Genomic DNA, 10,586 nt, shown 5'->3' with positions numbered 1-10,586 from the left:
AGACTATTCGTCTTGGGGTTAAAGGGTGATGAGCAAGGCAATCCCTGGGATCAGGAAAATGGAGTAGATAGCACCAAGCCTGTTCGTGGTAGCCATCTTTTAAGCTGCCAGGTGACCATGAACAGTGCCCCCAATACATTGTGTCTGCAAACTATTCCAGCAAGATCTGCATTCAAATAGCTAAATGTCGCTCCTTCCCTTCTTATCCTGCCATGTGCCCAGACAGTAGTGTATAACCATATATAGGGTATTGTTGGATTCAAGAGAAGTTGGTAAATAATTTGTAAGATCCATTTGTTTCCTATTATCCTTTGTGAAGAATTACAAAATTATCACCACATAAAGTGACACACGTCAGATTTGAAAATGGGCCCAGATAGGAACACAAAACAGGCTGCAGGAAGGGGTTAAATCGGAGTATTTTGGGAACTAACTACTGTAGTCAAAAACTGTGAGTATAGACAATAACACATCTACTGAAATTATCAAACTCAACAGTCTCCATCAGTAAGTAGTGAGTAACTAGTGGTGAAACCTCTCTGGGGTAATTAGAGTATGGGGCTCGGTGGCTCTTGACAATCTAAACTATCGTAAGGGACAATATTTTCTGTCAGATGAGTGTCAAGAAGAAATATTAGACGTTCAAAGAGAACTTTTTATAATAGTGCAGAGATGAGGTGTCTTAAATTTAGATCTCAGGCATTGGGAAGAGGTAATGGAGACCTTCTTTTAAAGACTACCAGGGAGTTACAGAGTCAAATAAGTGAGTCAGGCCGATCCTACCAAAATCAAACAAAGTGAACCTGTAAAAAAAGACAGAATAAAAGATATGTTTCATCCCCAACAACCACATCTATACAAGGGAGAGCTCCAACACTAAACCGGAGTCACACTCATTTATGGTGGACCATTGGAGCTACTATGAGTCCTGACCAGAAGAGTAGAGAAAGTATTAGTGCCCCCATTTCAGGAGAGATTGTGCAGTAATCTGAATTCCTTAGGACTGAAAACATAATGGAATTTATGACGCGGTGTGAATCCATGAAACCAGGGCTCGAGCCATGCCAACACATCTCCTGCAGGTGTGAATAAATGTATATTTTTGCCATCACCTAGGCACAGCTTAGAGATATATCATGGCACAGGTGTAATGTTTTCTGTATAGTTTATCAAGATCCTGTTTGAAGTTAGTTGGTTTAAAAAGAAATTGAACAGTCAGGATAAAGGGAAACTCTGTTGTTATTGTACAGAAATTCACACTTGGCCTCACTGCACATTTAATGTTGTAGATCATAAAAGTGAAGTTTGGCAAGAAAGACTGGACCTGGTCTTGTAGGGACCATATGAGCACATTCAGCAGCACAGAAGGGAGAGAAGGTAGATTCATCCAATAAGATATCAGGGATCTAGGAAGCCAACAGCATCATTACCCTTCGCTTTCTCTTACAGGTCCATCATAATTTTGATTTTCTCACTTGTCAGCACATTCTATGTACGCTGTCATTTGACTTTGTAGTTTATAGATCTGGGCAGGTAATGGTCAGCGTCTCCTAATCCCAGGGGGAGGTGGATCCTCCAGGTTGTAAGTTCTACAGAAAAGATATTTTACAATTACACATAGTAATGTGAAAATTTTCGGATGGAGGAAAATGTTGTGGTCTAGCGGTAAAATGATGATCACACGATTGTGATACGGCCGGACTCCACCACTGATAAAGCAGCCACAGCCCGTGACTGAGAAGAATCTGTGACTTGTCAGCATTTAGTACCCAGTACTCACCTGGGTAGTCATATGTAGGAATCTCCTTCTTACACTGCTCATCACCCCTCACATATGTCTCTGTAGTATTAATATGGGTCAGATTTTCACCCTGAAACAAATATTGTAAAAGTCACAGACAGATGGAGAAGTCACATCTATAATCAGCTCTAATCCTGCCATCTCCACCGTTCTCATTACACAAGTATAAAACATATAATACTGGTGGATAAAACAAAACTCAACACAAGACCTTCACAGCCATCTACACATCATAGGGGAGATCTCATGATATCTTCTCTCCATCTACCTGATGATCCTGAGGAACATTGGGATCTTCTTGTTTACAGTCCTGTGGAAGAAGAGGATGGGGACATCTCTCTGGTGTTGTCCTCTTACTGGATAGATCTGGAGGAAACACATACAGGGACTGAATTCATTCTTTACATACAGATAATTATAGGTCGTGTGTATTTAGTCCTGTCCTATTACCTGGTGATGTGAGGGGCTGGGGAACCTCCATCATGACGTCCTTGTACAGATCTTTGTGTCCTTCTAAATACTTCCACTCCTCCATGGAGAAATAGATGGCGACATCCTGACACCTTATAGGAACCTGACACATACAATGATACCGTCATCTCCCCAATCCCTTCATAGCATTACTGTATAATGTCCCAGCATTCCCAGCAGTGTCACCTCTCCAGTCAGCAGCTCAATCATCTTGTAGGTGAATTCTAGGATCTTCTGGTCATTGATGTCCTCATGTATCAGGGGGTGAGATAGAGGCCTCGTGATTGGGCTCAGGGGTCTTCCCCATCCCTCAGACACAGGGTCCTGACAGCGCTCACTAGAGGTCTTCTTCACTACTGTGTAATCCTGGTTATGGAGAGAGACAGTAATAAATCTCCCTCCAGACATTTCCAGAGTCCTCACCTCTCCAGTTCTGTTCATCTGTTATTCCCATAGATAAGAATGATGTAATGTGACGTCATCAGAATCTCTCACCTCTCCAGTAAGCCGGAAGAGGATCTCTAGGGTGAGGTGTAATATCCTCTCCGCCATCTTGTCTCTGTCCATATCCATCCTTGATAGGTGATTTAGAAAAATTCTCTTATATAGAAGATCTTCACTGAGAGGATCCGATATTGTAGAGACCTGAATGAGAAAAAGAGCTGATGTAAAATCATAAAGAATTCTGTGTAATAATACAATTACTGGAGATAATAAGGGAAATATATCAGTAGATAGAAGGTGTAGATGTTGTATTCTCTAGTCTTTTATGGACTGGAACATAAGTTGAATTGATGACTTAGACATCTCCTCCATACTTCCAATCACTGGCTAAGTTGGCCACTGCTGCAGTAAGAATCACCCAGAAACCCAAGCAGCAATGGTATTTTTATTATTTTACAACATTCTGCTTTTGTCCCTGACGTAATAATAAAACCTATATATTTTAGGCCACAGACAACAAGCAGTTTCTTCCTTGGAGTCTGCAGCTGAATACGTTTCTTATAGACTCATCTTCCATAACGCTAATTCTCGTCATATACATTACACATGACATGAGAAATAACAACTTCATAATGACGACGACATCTTAATCTTCTAATATGGCTCTAGAAACAAATTTGGCCAGAGTCCGTCACTAACTACATCATCACCGACTGTCTACATGAATGTTTCCCGTCTTTCCCAGGTTATAATCTTTTATCACGTTAGATCTCATTTATAAGAGCTTGTTTGTAAGAACACAGACAGGAGTTATTTGATGCTAATGTCTCCATGTACAGTGTTTTTTTTCCTGGATATTATGTTTCTTTTAGCATTTTCCTGTAGGTTTCCATATATTACATGAAAAACACCAAAAAAAGAAAACCAAGTGTTAAAACACAAAATAAAATTGGGGTTGGCGGGACTGTGACAACATTATACTGTATGTGGGAAGATTGCGGTACTGTGGGAACATTATACTGTATGTGGGAAGATGGCGGTACTGTGGGAACATTATACTGTATGTGGGAAGATTGCGGTACTGTGGGAACATTATACTGTATGTGGGAAGATGGCGGTACTGTGGGAACATTATACTGTATGTGGGAAGATGGCGGTACTGTGGGAACATTATACTGTATGTGGGGGGGATGGCGGTACTGTGAGAACATTATACTGTATGTGGGTAGATGGCGGTACTGTGGGAACATTATACTGTATGTGGGTAGATGGCGGTACTGTGGGAACATTATAGTGTATGTGGGAAGATGGCGGTACTGTGAGAACATTATACTGTATGTGGGAAGATGGCGGTACTGTGGGAACATTATACTGTATGTGGGAAGACGGCGGTACTGTGAGAACATTATACTGTATGTGGGAAGATGGCGGTACTGTGGGAACATTATACTGTATGTGGGAAGATGGCGGTACTGTGACAACATTATACTGTATGTGGGTAGATGGCGGTACTGTGAGAACATTATACTGTATGTGGGTAGATGGCGGTACTGTGAGAACATTATACTGTATGTGGGTAGATGGCGGTACTGTGGGAACATTATACTGTATGTGGGAAGATGGCGGTACTGTGGGAACATTATACTGTATGTGGGTAGATGGCGGTACTGTGGGAACATTATACTGTATGTGGGTAGATGGCGGTACTGTGGGAACATTATACTGTATGTGGGTAGATGGCGGTACTGTGGGAATATTATACTGTATGTGGGAAGATGGCGGTACTGTGAGAACATTACACTGTATGTGGGAAGATGGCGGTACTGTGAGAACATTACACTGTATGTGGGTAGATGGCGGTACTATGGGAACATTATACTGTATGTGGGTAGATGGCGGTACTGTGAGAACATTATACTGTATGTGGGAAGATGGCGGTACTATGGGAACATTATACTGTATGTGGGAAGATGGCGGTACTGTGAGAACATTATACTGTATGTGGGAAGATGGCGGTACTGTGAGAACATTATACTGTATGTGGGTAGATGGCGGTACTGTGGGAACATTATACTGTATGTGGGTAGATGGCGGTACTGTGGGAACATTATACTGTATGTGGGTAGATGGCGGTACTGTGGGAACATTATACTGTATGTGGGTAGATGGCGGTACTGTGGGAATATTATACTGTATGTGGGAAGATGGCGGTACTGTGAGAACATTACACTGTATGTGGGAAGATGGCGGTACTGTGAGAACATTACACTGTATGTGGGTAGATGGCGGTACTATGGGAACATTATACTGTATGTGGGTAGATGGCAGTACTGTGGGAACATTATACTGTATGTGGGAAGATGGCGGTACTGTGATAACATTATACTGTATGTGGGTAGATGGCGGTACTATGGGAACATTATACTGTATGTGGGAAGATGGCGGTACTGTGAGAACATTATACTGTATGTGGGTAGATGGCGGTACTGTGGGAACATTATACTGTATGTGGGAAGATGGCGGTACTGTGGGAACATTATACTGTATGTGGGTAGATGGCGGTACTGTGAGAACATTATACTGTATGTGGGAAGATGGCGGTACTGTGAGAACATTATACTGTATGTGGGTAGATGGCGGTACTGTGGGAACATTATACTGTATGTGGGAAGATGGCGGTACTGTGGGAACATTATACTGTATGTGGGTAGATGGCGGTACTGTGAGAACATTATACTGTATGTGGGTAGATGGCGGTACTGTGAGAACATTATACTGTATGTGGGTAGATGGCGGTACTTTGGGAACATTATACTGTATGTGGGTAGATGGCGGTACTGTGGGAACATTATAGTGTATGTGGGTAGATGGCGGTACTGTGAGAACATTATACTGTATGTGGGTAGATGGCGGTACTGTGGGAACATTATACTGTATGTGGGAAGATGGCGGTACTGTGGGAACATTATAGTGTATGTGGGTAGATGGCGGTACTGTGGGAACATTATACTGTATGTGGGTAGATGGCGGTACTGTGGGAATATTATACTGTATGTGGGAAGATGGCGGTACTGTGAGAACATTATACTGTATGTGGGTAGATGGCGGTACTGTGGGAACATTATACTGTATGTGGGTAGATGGCGGTACTGTGAGAACATTATACTGTATGTGGGTAGATGGCAGTACTGTTGGAACATTATAGTGTATGTGGGAAGATGGCGGTACTGTGAGAACATTATACTGTATGTGGGTAGATGGCGGTACTGTTGGAACATTATAGTGTATGTGGGTAGATGGCGGTACTGTGAGAACATTATACTGTATGTGGGTAGATGGCGGTACTGTGGGAACATTATACTGTATGTGGGTAGATGGCGGTACTGTGGGAACATTATACTGTATGTGGGTAGATGGCGGTACTGTGGGAACATTATACTGTATGTGGGTAGATGGCGGTACTGTGGGAACATTATACTGTATGTGGGTAGATGGCGGTACTGTGGGAACATTATACTGTATGTGGGTAGATGGCGGTACTGTGGGAACATTATACTGTATGTGGATAGATGGCGGTACTGTGAGAACATTATACTGTATGTGGGTAGATGGCGGTACTGTGGGAACATTATACTGTATGTGGGAAGATGGCGGTACTGTGGGAACATTATAGTGTATGTGGGTAGATGGCGGTACTGTGGGAACATTATACTGTATGTGGGTAGATGGCGGTACTGTGGGAATATTATACTGTATGTGGGAAGATGGCGGTACTGTGAGAACATTATACTGTATGTGGGTAGATGGCGGTACTGTGGGAACATTATACTGTATGTGGGTAGATGGCGGTACTGTGGGAACATTATACTGTATGTGGGTAGATGGCAGTACTGTGGGAACATTATACTGTATGTGGGAAGATGGCGGTACTGTGAGAACATTATACTGTATGTGGGTAGATGGCGGTACTGTGGGAACATTATAGTGTATGTGGGTAGATGGCGGTACTGTGAGAACATTATACTGTATGTGGGTAGATGGCGGTACTGTGGGAACATTATACTGTATGTGTGTAGATGGCGGTACTGTGGGAACATTATACTGTATGTGGGTAGATGGCGGTACTGTGGGAACATTATACTGTATGTGGGAAGATGGCGGTACTGTGGGAACATTATACTGTATGTGGGTAGATGGCGGTACTGTGAGAACATTATACTGTATGTGGGAAGACGGCGGTACTGTGAGAACATTATACTGTATGTGGGAAGACGGCGGTACTGTGAGAACATTATACTGTATGTGGGAAGACGGCGGTACTGTGAGAACATTATACTGTATGTGGGAAGATGGCGGTACTGTGAGAACATTATACTGTATGTGGGTAGATGGCGGTACTGTGAGAACATTATACTGTATGTGGGTAGATGGCGGTACTGTGGGAACATTATACTGTATGTGGGAAGATGGCGGTACTGTGAGAACATTATACTGTATGTGGGAAGATTGCGGTACTGTGGGAACATTATAGTGTATGTGGGTAGATGGCGGTACTGTGGGAATATTATACTGTATGTGGGTAGATGGCGGTACTGTGAGAACATTATACTGTATGTGGGAAGATTGCGGTACTGTGAGAACATTATACTGTATGTGGGAAGACGGCGGTACTGTGGGAACATTATACTGTATGTGGGAAGATGGCGGTACTGTGGGAACATTATACGGTGTGGGGAAATAGAGGTACTATGAGAGCATTATATTGAGAGGATTAATGACCGCAGTCGCTCCTGTGACCGGGCCCAGCCACCACCAACCCCTGCTGCAGCTGGATGTGTGTTCTTGGACTGACATTCAGCTTAGTGCCACAATACACGCTGCTGACCAATCAGAGGCCAGCAGCTGACATCGGCATGTACGTCATTAGGGGCGCATGGAAGTAACATCATCCTCTCCTGTCGCTTCCAGCTGAAGTCAGCGGCAGCTCCAGAAAAAGACACCGCGCGGCGAGGGAGCGGAGAGAAGGTGAGGATAATGGTTTGGTATTTTTTAAATCAGCGAGTACACGGTGCCCTGGGCCATAACACTACATGTAAGAGGATGGGCTGTGCATTATACTACATGTACGGACTATGGGCTGTGCATTATACTACATGTACGGACTGTGGGCTGTGCATTATACTACATGTACGGACTATGGGCTGTGCATTACACTACATGTATGGACTATGGGCTGTGCATTATACTACATGTACGACTATGGGCTGTGCATTATACTACATGTACGGACTATGGGCTGTGCATTACACTACATGGATGACTATGGGCTGTGCATTATACTACATGTACGGACTATGGGCTGTGCATTATACTACATGTACGGACTATGGGCTGCGCATTATACTACATGTACGGACTGTGGGCTGTGCATTATACTACATGTACGGACTATGGGCTGTGCATTATACTACATGTACGGACTATGGGCTGTGCATTATACTACATGTACGGACTATGGGCTGTGCATTATACTACATGTACGGACTATGGGCTGTGCATTATACTACATGTACGGACTATGGGCTGTGCATTATACTACATGTACGGACTATGGGCTGTGCATTACACTACATGTGTGGACTATGGGCTGTGCATTATACTACATGTACGGACCATGGGCTGTGCATTATACTACATGTGTGGACTATGGGCTATGCATTACACTACATGTACGGACTATGGGCTGTGCATTATACTACATGTACGGACTATGGGCTGTGCATTATACTACATGTACGGACTATGGGCTGCGCATTATACTACATGTACGGACTGTGGGCTGCGCATTACACTACATGTACGGACTATGGGCTGTGCATTACACTACATGTACAGACTATGGGCTGTGCATTATACTACATGTACGGACTATGGGCTGTGCATTACACTACATGTACGGACTATGGGCTGTGCATTATACTACATGTGTGGACTATGGGCTGTGCATTATACTACATGTGTGGACTATGGGCTGTGCATTACACTACATGTACGGACCATGGGCTGCGCATTATACTACATGTACGGACTATGGGCTGTGCATTATACTACATGTACGGCCCATGGGCTGCGCATTATACTACATGTACGGACCATGGGCTGCGCATTATACTACATGTACGGACCATGGGCTGCGCATTATACTACATGTACGGACCATGGGCTGCGCATTATACTACATGTACGGACCATGGGCTGTGCATTATACTACATGTACGGACCATGGGCTGTGCATTACACTGTGTTCCAAATTATTATGCAAATAATATTTTCTCAGATTTTCCCAAATTACCTATATGAATTGCAGTCATTGTAATTTTCCAGTCAAATAACTATTAGAGTACAATTGAAAGGTTTTTGTACAAACTGCCTATGATAACAGTATATTTAAAAAAAAAAAAAACACTCAAACTGCACTCAAAATGCATGTTCCAAATTATTATGCACAGCAGAGTTTTCAACCTTTTCATTTTAATAAAGAACAAAAAAATGGTCATTTTTGAAATTATAAGCATTAGCAGGTTATTACAAACTGAAATCAAACAGTTTTCAACTCAAAACTTTATTCTAGGTGATGTTACATTTGCACATAGGACCGCTTGTTCGAAAGGAGCTTCTGAACTCTCTCGTCCATTGAATTTGTCAGGTTTTGGATGATTTCTGCTTCAATTGTTTTGCATGAGGACAGAATACCCTCCCAGAGCTGTTGCTTAGATGTGGCAAGCAATCCCCGCAATGTGCATATCCGAGCACCCGATGCAAACTCAAGTAGCGAACACTTGCGCTCAACACTAGTCGCCATATCGTCATCTATTTTTTTTTTTTAAATATCCCAACCTTACCCCCAACCCTAATACAACCCCAACCCTAACCCTAGAGTTTGTTTTTTGCGCCGTTCCTCGTGCGGTATAAGTGATTAGACGACTTTATTCTTCGGGTTGGTGCGATTGCAGCGATACTAGAATCATATCGGGTTTTTATGATTGACAGCTGTCACTCACTAAAAGACGCATTTTTTATTAAAATCTAGCTTTTGCATCGCCATATTTTGAGAGCTATAATTTTTCTATATTTTGGCTGACAGAGTCATGTGACAGCTTGTTTTTTGCAGGATGAGTTGACGTATTTATTGGTATCATTTTCAGGCACGTGACATTGCTTTCTATTCCGATTTTTGGGAGGCAGAATAAACAAAAAACAACAATTCAGGAAATGTTTTTTTATAATTTTTTTATGCCGTTCCGCGTGTGGTAAAATTGATAAGGTAGCTTTATTCTTCAGGTCAGTACGTTTACAGCGGTACCACATTTATATAGTTTTTCTATGTTTTGGCGCTTTTACACAATAAAAGCTATTTTATAGAATTTTTTTTTTGCATCGCTTTATTCTGAGAGCTATAACTTTTTTATTTTTCGGCTGATTGAGCTGTATGGCGGCTTGCTTTTTTGTGGGACAAGATGACGTTTTCAGCGGTACCATTTTTATTTATATTCGTCTTTTTGATCGTGTGTTATTCCATTTTTTGTTTTTGCGGTATGATGATAAAGCATTGGTTTCTGCTTAGTTTTTTTTTTACCGTGTTCACTAAAGGGGTTAACTAGTGGGACAGTTTTATAGGTCAGGTCGTTCCGGACGCAGCGATACCAAATATGTGTACTTTTATTGTTTTGTTGTTTTTTTTTCATAATAATATTTATTGATGGGTACATTATATTTTTATTTTTGGTGGATTATTTTTTTGATTTTTTTTTTAAATATTTTTACAATTTTTTTTTTACTTTTAGACTTTTTCCCACAATAGGACTTTTTT

General features: G+C 42.1%; 1 long non-coding RNA gene across 1 annotated transcript; it reads right to left on the bottom strand.

Moving 5' to 3' along the window:
- Positions 1 to 1,525: 1,525 nt before the first annotated feature.
- On the bottom strand, positions 1,526 to 2,171 carry LOC141218914 (uncharacterized). The gene is made up of 3 exons (XR_012287581.1): positions 2,070 to 2,171; positions 1,781 to 1,871; positions 1,526 to 1,589 (listed from the first exon to the last, which is right to left on the bottom strand). It is a non-coding gene; the product is annotated as an uncharacterized lncRNA (long non-coding RNA).
- Between the last annotated feature and the right edge of the window lie 8,415 nt (positions 2,172 to 10,586).

Source organism: Phyllobates terribilis, unplaced genomic scaffold (genome assembly GCF_046119375.1).
Source record: "Phyllobates terribilis strain yellow unplaced genomic scaffold, ASM4611937v1 Scaffold_251__1_contigs__length_2838608, whole genome shotgun sequence".
Lineage (NCBI taxonomy): Eukaryota > Metazoa > Chordata > Amphibia > Anura > Dendrobatidae > Phyllobates > Phyllobates terribilis.
The sequence above is the reverse complement of the archived record's forward strand: the minus strand, read 5'-3'. Positions and strand labels throughout refer to the sequence as shown.